Below are 10,535 nucleotides of genomic sequence, written 5' to 3'. Positions count from 1 at the left end.
TTTCTTCTGTGCCAATGAGTTCAAGGATATTCCCCAATTTCTCTTCTTTTAGATAGAGTGTATATGATATTATGTTGAGGTTCTTGACCAACTTGGACTTGAGCGTTGTCGAGGTTGATAAATATGGATCAATTTGCATTCATCTACATGCAGATGGCCAGGTAGACCAGCACCATTTGGTGAAGATGCTTTCTTTTTCCATTGTATGGTTTTGGGTTCTTTGTCAAAACTCAAGTGTCCATAAGTAAGTGAGTTTATTTCTGGGTCTTTGATTCTACTGCATTGATCAAACTGCCTGACTCTGTACCAATACCATGCAGTTTTTATCACTATTGCTCTGTAGTACAGCTTGAGGTTGAGGAATGGTTATTCCTCCAGAAGTTCTTTTATTGTTCAGGATTGTTTTGGCTATCCTGGGTTTTTTATTTTTCCATATAAAGTTGAGAATTGCTCTTTCAATGTCTGTAAAAATTGTGTTAGAGTTTTGATGGGGATTGCATTGAATCTGTATATTGCTTTTGATAAGATAGCCATTTTCACTATGTTAATCCGACCAATCCATGAGCATGGGAGATCTTTCCGTCTTCTGATATCATCTTAGATTGCTTCCATCTGGGACTTGATGTTCTTGTCATACAGATCTTTCACTTGCTTGGTTAGAGTCACACCAAGGTATTTCACATCACTTGTGGCAATTGGGAAAGGTGTTGCTGCTCTAATTTCTTCCTCAGCCCATTGATCATTTGTATAAAGAGGAGCTACTGATTTCTTTGAGTTTATTTTATACCCAGCCAGTTGACTGAAGTTGTTTATCTACTATAGGAGTTCTGTGGTAGAATTTTGGGGGTCACTCATGAAAACTATTATATCATGTGCAAATAGTAATACCTTGACTTCTTTGTTTTCAATCTATATCCCCTTGATATCCTTTTGTTGTCTTATTGCTCTATCTACAACTTCAAGTGCTACACTGAATAAATGGAGAGAGCATGGACAGTCTTCTTTTGTCCCTGATTTTAGTGGGATTGCCTCAAGTTTCTCTCCATTTAATTTGATGTTGGTTGTTGGCTTGCTGTACATGTAGGTATGTGCCTTAAATTCCTGATCTCTCCAAGACTTTTAACATGAAGGAGTAATAGATTTTTGTCAAAGGCTTTTTCAGCATCTAATGAGATGATAATCTTCTGATTTTTTTTTTCGTTTGAGTTTGTTTACATTGTGGATTATGCTGATGGATTTTTCATATAATGGACCATCCCAACATCCCTGGAATGAAGTCTACTAGACTGTGGTGAGCAATGTTTTTGATGTGTCCTTGGATTCTATTTACAATAAATTATGAGTATATTTAAGTTAATTTCCATAAGAAAAATTGGCCTGAAGTTCTCTGTATTTGTTGGCTCTTTGTGTGGTTTTAAGTATCAGGGTAGCTGTGTCATTGTGGAATGAATTATATAGTGTTCCTTCTGTTTCTATTTTGTGAAATAGTCTGAGGAGTATTGGTATTAGCTCTTCTTTGAAGGTCTGGAAGAATTCTGCACTAAAACCATCTAGCCCTAGGCTTTTGGGCAGAGGAAGTGTAGGAAGTTTTAATAACTACTTCTATTTCTGTAGGGGTTATGGGACTCTTTAGATGGTTTATCTGATCTTGATTTAATTTTGGTATGTGGTATCTATCTAGAAAATCATACATTTAGTCTGTAACCAAATCCCGTGGGGGAGAGAGTTGACTCACAGAAGTGTGGACAATCCTGAGAGCTCAGGAGAGACTGCCATTTCTGCTCACATTCCTGGCCCAAGAGGAACATGCCTAGTGACCTCTGGATACAGGAATATAGGAGCAGTCAGTGGCAGGAAACTTCTGATTTCTACCTGCACCCAGAACTGAACTGAACTGGTCCCACAGCTCTCTGTACCTAAATCCATGGGGGAGACAGCTGGTCTCGCAGAAGTGCAAGCTCAGAGGAAACAAATACTTCTGCCCACATTCCTGTCCCAAGAGGAACCCACCTAGTGCCCTCTGTGCCCTCTGGGCACAGGAAATGAGGAGCAGTTAGAGGCAGGACTCCTCCAGTCTCTTCCTGCCCCGAGAGCCAAAGCCAGTCAATATATCCAGCAAAACTCTCAATTAACATAGATGAAGAAACCAAGATACTCCATGACAAAACTAGATTTAAACAAAATCTTTCCACAAATTCAGCTCTAAAAAGGATAATAGATGGAAAACACCAACACAAGGAGGGAAACTACATCCTACAAAAAGCAAGAAAGTAATCTCATTGCAATGAAACCAAAAGAAGAGAGACACACAAACATAATAACACCTCTAACAACAAAAATAAGAGGAAATAATAATCACTATTCCTTAATATCTTGTAACATTAATGGAGTCAATTCACCAATAAAAAGACAGAGATTAACAGCTGGATACGTAAAGAGAACCCAGCATTTTGCTGCATACAGGAAACACACCTCAGCAACAAAGACAGACACTGCCTCAGAGTAAACAGCTTTCCAAGCAAATGGTCCAAAGAAACAAGCTGGAGTAGCCATTCTAATACCAAATAAAATCAACTTTCAACCAAAAGTTATCATAAAAAGATAAGGAAGACATTTCATATTCATCAAAAACAAATCCACCAAGATAAACTCGCAATCCTAAATATCTATGCTCCAAATGCAAGGGCACCTACATTCATAAAAGAAACCTTACTAAAGTTCAAAGCACACATTACATCTCATACAATAATAGTAGAAGATTTCAACACCCCATTCTCATTAATGGACAAATCATGGAAACAGAAACTAAACAGAGACACAGAGACACTAACAGAAGTCATGAACCAAATGGATTTAACAGATATTCACAGGACATCTCATCCTAAAACAACATACCTTCTTTTCAGCACTTCATGGTACCTTCTCCAAAATTGACCATATAATCGATCACAAAACAGGCCTCAACAAATACAAGAAGACTGAAATAATCTGATGCATCTTATCAGATCACCACATACTAAGGCTGGTCTTCAATAACAGCAATAATAACAGAAATCCCACATATACATGGAAGTTAACAATGCTCTACTCAATGATAACACGGTCAAGGAAGAAATAAAGAAAGAAATTAAAGACTTTTTAGAATTTAATGAAAATGAAGGTACAACATACCCAAACTTATGGGACACAAAGAAAGCATTGCTAAGAGAAAAACTCATAGCTCTGAATGCCTCCAAAAAGAAACTGGAGAGAGCATACATTAGCAGCTTGATGGCACACCTAAAAGGTCTAGAACACAAAGAAGCAAATAACACCCAGAAGGAGTAGACACCAGGAAATAATCAAACTCAGAGCTAAGATCAACCAATTAGAAACAAAACTAATTAGACAATGAATAAACAAAACCAGGAGCTGGTTCTTTGAGAAAATCAACAAGATAGATAAACCCTTAGCCAGACTAACCAGAGGGCATAGAGACAGTATCCAAATTAACAAAATCAAAAATGAAAAGGGAGGGGTTGGGGATTTAGCTCAGCGGTAGAGCGCTTGCCTAGCAAGCGCAAGGCCCTGGGTTCGGTCCCCAGCTCCGAAAAAAAAGAAAAAAAAAAGAAAAAAAGAAAAAAAATGAAAAGGGAGACATAACAACAGAATCTGAGAAAATTCAAAAAATTATCAGATCTAAAAAAGCCCATATTCAAAAAAACTGGGAAATCTGGAGGAAAGGGACAATTTTCTAGACATTTACCAGATACCAAAGTTAAATCAGGATCAGATAAACCATCTAAACAATACCATAACTCCTAAACAAATAGCAGTTATTAAAAGTCTTCCAACCACAAAAAATTCAGGACCAGAGGTGTTTAGTGCAGTATTCTATCAGACATTCATAGAAGACCTCATACCAATTCTGTTCAAACTATTCCACAAAAGAGAAACAGAAGGAGCACTACCCAATTCGTTCTATGAAGCCACACAAAGACAAAACAAAGAAAGAGAACTTCAGACCAATTTTCCTTATGAATATCAATGGAAAATTACTCAATCAAATTCTCTCAAACTAAATCCAAGAACATATCAAGAAGATTATCCATCATGATCAAGCAGGCTTCAACATACAGCAATCCATTAAGATAATCCACTATGTAAACAATCTCAAAGAAAAAAACATGTGATCTTTTCATTAGATACTGAGAAAGCACTTGACAAAATTCAACACCCCTTCATGAAAAAAGTCTTAGAAAGATCAGGAATGCAAGGCCCATACCTAAATATAGTAAAAGCAATATACAGCAGACCAGTAGGCAACATTAAACTAAATGGAGAGAAATGTGAAGCAACCCCACTAAAATCAGGGTCTAGACAAAGCTGCCCACACTCTCCCTACTTATTCAATATAGTACTCGAAGTCCTAGCCAGAGCAATCAGACAACAAAAGGAAGTCAAAGGGATACAAATTGGAAAGGAAGAAATCAAAATATCACTATTTGCAGATGATATGATAGTATACTTAAGTGGTACCAAAAGTCCACCAGATAACTACTAAGCCCGAAAAAACAACTTCAGCAAAGTGGCTGGGTATAAAATTAACTCAAACAGATCAGTAGCCTTCCTCTACTCAAAGTGTAAACAATTTGCAAAAAAATTGGGAAAATGACACCCCTCACAATAGTCACAAATAATATAAAATACCTCAGTGTGACTCGAACCAAGCAAATGAAAGATCTGTACGACAAGAACTTCAAGTCTCTGAAGAAAGAAATTGAAGATCTCAGAAGATAGAGAGATCTCCCATGCTCATGGATTGGTAGGATTGATATACTAAAAATGGCCATTTTGCCCAAAAGCAATCTAGAGATTCAGTGCAATTCCCATCAAATTTCCAACCCAATTCTTCATAGAGTTAGAAAGTGCAACTTACAAATTCATTTGGAATAACCAAAAACCCAGGATAGCAAAAACTATCCTCAACAATAAAAGAACTTCTGAAGGAATCACAATCCCTGACCTCAAGCAGAGAAATAGTGATAAAAACTGCATGGTGTTGGTACAGAGACAGGCAGGTAGATCAGTGGAATACCACCAATGAACCCAGAAATGAACCCACACACCTATGGTCATTTGATCTTTGACAAAGGAGCTAAAATCATCCAGTGGAAAAAAAAGATAGCATGTTCAACAAATGATGCTGGTTCAACTGGAGGTCAGCATGTAGAAGAATGCAAATCGATCCATTCTTATCACCCTGTATAAAGCTTAAGTCCAAGTGGATCAAGGACCTCCACATAAAACCAGATACATTGAAAGCAATAGAAGAAACAGAGGGGATGAGTCTCAAACACATGGTAACTGGGGGGAAATTCCTGATCAAAACAACAATGACTTATGCTCTAAGTTTAAGAATCGACAAATGGGACCTCATAAAAGTGTAAAGCGTCTATAAGGCAAAGGTCACTGTCATTAGGATGAAACGGCAGCCAACAGATTGGGAAAAGATCTTTTCCAATACTACATCTGATAGAGGGCTAATATCCAATATATACAAAGAAATCAAGAAGTTAGACTCTAGAGAATAGGATAACCCTATTAAAAAATGGGGTACAGAGCTAAGCAAAGAATTCTCAGCTGAGGAATATCAAATGCCTGAGAAGTACCTAAAGAAATGTTCAACATCCTTAGTCATCATGGAAATGCAAATCAAAACAACCGTGAGATTCCACCTTTTGCCAGTCAGAATGGCTAAGATAAAAAATTCAGGTGACAATGGATGCTGGTAAGGATGTGAAAAAGAGGAATGCTACTCCATTGTTGATGGGATTGCAAATTAGTACAACCACTCTGGAAATCAGTCTGGAAGTTCCTCAGAAAATTGGTCATTCTACTACCTGAGGACCCAGCTATACCTCTCCTGGGCATATACCCAAAAGGTGCTCCAACATACAACACATGTTCGACTATGTATATAGCAGCCTTATTTATAATAGCCAGAAGCTAGATGCCCTTCAACAGAGGAATGGATACAGAAAATGTGGTACATCTACACAACGGAGTACTACTCAGCTATCAAAAACAATGTCTTTATGAAATTCATAGGCAAATGGATAGAACTAGGAAATATCATCCTGAGTGATGTAACCCAATCACAGAAAACCACACATGGTATGCACTCACTGATAAGTAGATATTAGCCCAAAAGCTCAAATATTCAAAATACAATCTACAGACAACATGAAGCTCAAGAAGAAGGATGACCCAAGTGTGAACTTTTCACTTCTTTTTAAGACAGGAAACAAAAATATTCATAGACGAGAAAGAAATTAGGGAAACGACACCCTTCATAATAGTCCCAAATAATATAAAGTACCTCAGTGTGACTTTAACCAAGCAAGTAAAAGATCTGTACAATAAGAACTTCAAGACTCTGAAGAAAGAAATTGAAGAAGACCTCAGAAGATGGAAAGATCTCCCATGCTCATGGATTGGCAGGATTAATATAGAAAAAATGGCCATTTTACCAAAAGCAATCTACAGATTCAATGCAATCCCCATCAAAATACCAATCCAATTCTTCCAAGAGTTAGACAGAACAATTTGCAAATTCATCTGGAATAACAAAAAACCCAGGATAGCTAAAATTATCCTCAACAATAAAAGGACTTCAGGGGGAATCACTATCCCTGAACTCAAGCAGTATTACAGAGCAATAGTGATAAAAACTACATGGTATTGGTACAGAGACAGACAGATAGACCAATGGAATAGAATTGAAGACTCAAAAATGAACCCACACACCTATGGTCACTTGATTTTTGACACAGGAGCCAAAACCATCCAATGGAAAAAAGATAGCATTTTCAGCAAATGGTGCTGGTTCAACTGGAGGTCAGCATGTAGAAGAATGCAGATCAATCCATGCTTATCACCCTGTACAAAGCTTAAGTCCAAGTGGATCAATGATCTCCACATCAAACCAGATACACTCAAACTAATAGAAGAAAAAGTGGGGAACCATCTCGAACACATGGGCACTGGAGAAAATTTCCTGAGCAAAACACCAGTGGTTTATGCTCTAAGATCAAGAATCAACAAATGGGATCTCATGAAACTGCAAAGCTTCTGTAAGGCAAAGGACACTGTGGTTAGGACAAAACGGCAACCAACAGATTGGGAAAAGATCTTTACCAATCCTACAACTGATAGAGAGTTTATATCAAAAATATACAAAGAACTCACGAAGTTAGACTGCAGGGAGACAAATAACCCTATTAAAAATGGGGTTCAGAGCTAAACAAGGAATTCACAGCTGAGGAATGCAGAATGGCTGAGAAGTACCTAAAGAAATGTTCAACATCTTTAGTCATCAGGGAAATGCAAATCAAAACAACCCTGAGATTTCACCTCACACCAGTCAGAATGCCTAAGATCAAAAACTCAGGTGACAGCAAATGCTGGGGAGGATGTGGAGAAAGAGGAACACTCCTCCATTGTGGGTGGGATTGCAGACTGGTACAACCATTCTGGAAATCAGTCTGGAGGTTCCTCAGAAAATTGGACATTGAACTACCTGAGGATCCAGCTATACCTCTCTTGGGCATATACCCAAAAGATGCCCCAACATATAACAAAGACACATGCTCCACCATGTTCATAACAGCCTTATTTATAATAGCCAGAAGCTAGAAAGAACCCAGATGCCCATCAACAGAGGAATGAATACAGAAAATGTGGTACATCTACACAATGGAATATTACTCAGCTATCAAAAACAATGACTTTATGAAATTCATAGGCAAATGGAGGGAACTGGAAAATATCATCCTGAGTGAGGTAACCCAATCTCAGAAAAACACACATGGTATGCACTCATTGATAAGTGGCTATTAGCTCAAATGCTCAAATTACCCTAGATGCACAGAACACATGAAACTCAAGAAGGATGACCAAAGTGCGAATGCTTAACTACTTCTTTAAAAGGGGAACAAGAATACCCTTGGCAGGGAATAAGGAGGCAAAGATTAAAACAGAGGCAGAAGGAACACCCATTCAGAGCCTGCCCCACATGTGGCCCATACATATACAGCCACCCAATTAGACAAGATGGATGAAGCAAAGAAGTGCAGGCTCACAGGAACCGGATGTAGATCTCTCCTGAGAGACACAGTCAGAATACAGCAAATACATAGGCAAATGCCAGCAGCAAACCACTGAACTGAGAACGGGACCCCCGTTGAAGGAATCAGAGAAAGGACTGGAAGTGCTTGAAGGGTCTTGAGACCAAATATGAACAACAATGCCAAGCAACCAGAGCTTCCAGGGACTAAGCCACTACCCAAAGACTATACATGGACTGACCCTGGACTCTGACCTCATAGGTAGCAATGAATATCCTAGTAAGAGCACCAGTGGAAGGGGTAGCCCTGGGTCCTGCTAAGACAGAACCCCCAGTGAATGTGATTGTTGGGGGGAGGGCGGTAATGGGAGGAGTATGGGGAGGGTGACACCCATATCGAAGGGGAGGGGGAGGGGTTAGGGGGATGTTGGCCCGGAAACCGGGAAAGGGAATAACAATTGAAATGTAAATAAGAAATACTCAAGTTAATAAAGAAAAAAAGAAAAAAATTAAAAAAATATTCATAGAAGCAGATATGGAGACAAAGTGTGGAACAGAGACCGAAGGAATGGCTATTCAGAGCCTGCCCCACCTGGGGATACAGCGTGTGTGTGTGTGTGTGTGTGTGTGTGTGTGTGTGTGTGTGTGTGTGTATCCACCAAAACTAGCTAATATTTATGAAGCCAAGAAGTACATGATGACAGGAGCCTGATATAGCCGTCTCCTGAGAGGCTCATCCAGAGCATGTCAAATACAGAGGCAAATGCTAGCAGCAAACCACTGAACTGAGAAAGGGGTCTCCATTGGAGGAATTAGAGAAAGGACTGAAGGGGCTGAAGGGGCTTGCTAACAATACCAACCAACCAGAGCTTCCAGGGACTAAACCACTACCCAAAGACTATACATGAACTGACCCATGGCTCCAGCTGCATATGTAGCAGAGGACGGCCTTGTTGGGCACCAATGGCAGGAGAAGCCCTTGGTCCTGCCAAGGCTGGACCCCCCCAGTGCAGGGGAATGTCAGGGTGGAGAGGCAGGAAGGGGATGTGGTTGGAAAGGGGGAACACCCTTATAGAAGAAGGGGGGAGGGATGGGATGAGGAGCTTATGGCTGGGAAACTGGGAAAGGGAATAACATTTGAAATGTAAATAAAATGTCCAATAAAAAAATTATACATTTTGTTTAGATTTTCCAGTTTTCTTTAGTATAGACTATTGTAGTAAGACCTGATGATTTTTTTTAATTTCCTAAGTTTCTGTTGTTATATTTTCCTTTTCATTTCTGATTTTGTTAATCCGGATACTGTCTCTGTGCCTTTTAGTTAGTTTGACTAGGGTTTTGTCTATCTATCTTATTGATATTCTCAAAGAATCAACTCTTGATTTCATTAATTCTTTGTTTTGTTCTCTTTGTTTCTAATTGATTGATTTCAGCTCTAAATATGACTGTTTCCTGCCATCTATTCCTCTTGGGTGTGTTTGTGTTCTTTTTGTCTAGGGCATTCAGTTGTGCTGGTAAGTGGCTAGTATAGAAACTCTCCAATTTCTTCATGAAGTCATTTAGTGTTATGAATTTTCCTCTTAACACTGTTTTCATTATGTTCCAATGGTTTGCGTATGGTATACCTTCATTTTCATTGAATTTTCCTGTATCTTTAAAAGCACGCTTGAATCAAGCTTGGCCAATGGGGAACTTACAGCATTCACCAACAGGCTCTCAGGTCCTATCTTCCATTTTCCTGAGAAACACCTAAAGAAATGTTCAACATCTTTAGTCATCAGGGAAATGCAAATCAAAACAACCCTGAGATTTCACCTCACACCAGTCAGAATGCCTAAGATCAAAAACTCAGGTGACAGCAAATGTTGGCGAGGATATGGAGAAAGAGGAACACTCCTCCATTGTTGGTGGGATTGCAGACTGGTACAACCATTCTGGAAATCAGTCTGGAGGTTCCTCAGAAAATTGGACATTGAACTACCTGAGGATCCAGCTATACCTCTCTTGGGCATATACCCAAAAGATGCCCCAACATATAACAAAGACACGTGCTCCACTATGTTCATAACAGCCTTATTTATAATAGCCAGAAGCTAGAAAGAACCCAGATGCCCATCAACAGAGGAATGGATACAGAAAATGTGGTACATCTACACAATGGAATATTACTCAGCTATCAAAAACAATGACTTTATGAAATTCATAGGCAAATGGGGAACTGGAAAATATCATCCTGAGTGAGGTAACCCAATCTCAGAAAAACACACATGGTATGCACTCATTGATAAGTGGCTATTAGCTCAAATGCTCAAATTACCCTAGATGCACAGAACACATGAAACTCAAGAAGGATGACCAAAATGTGAATGCTTCACTCCTTCTTTAAAAGGGGAACAAGAATACCCTTGGCAGGGAATAAGGAGGCAAA

General features: G+C 39.1%; 1 long non-coding RNA gene across 11 annotated transcripts in view; it reads right to left on the bottom strand.

Moving 5' to 3' along the window:
- The window catches only part of LOC148002098 (uncharacterized), a 158,037-nt gene that overhangs the window by 37,513 nt on the left and 109,989 nt on the right, over window positions 1-10,535 (bottom strand). For 4 of the 11 annotated variants that reach the window (XR_015634518.1, XR_015634524.1, XR_015634521.1 and 1 more), the window contains one exon: window positions 9,805-9,856. The exons of 5 other annotated variants lie outside the window; for them this stretch is intronic. This is a non-coding gene — a long non-coding RNA (uncharacterized LOC148002098). Of the gene's footprint in view, window positions 1-9,353; window positions 9,857-10,535 lie in introns of those variants that run through there. 2 more of the 11 variants (XR_015634520.1, XR_015634530.1) reach the window with 2 other exon arrangements.

The sequence above is a fragment of the Rattus norvegicus genome, chromosome 12 (genome assembly GCF_021556685.1).
Source record: "Rattus norvegicus strain SHRSP/BbbUtx chromosome 12, alternate assembly SHRSP_T2T, whole genome shotgun sequence".
Taxonomy (NCBI): domain Eukaryota; kingdom Metazoa; phylum Chordata; class Mammalia; order Rodentia; family Muridae; genus Rattus; species Rattus norvegicus.
Note: the sequence above shows the minus strand (reverse complement) of the source record. Positions and strands in the feature narration are given on the sequence as shown.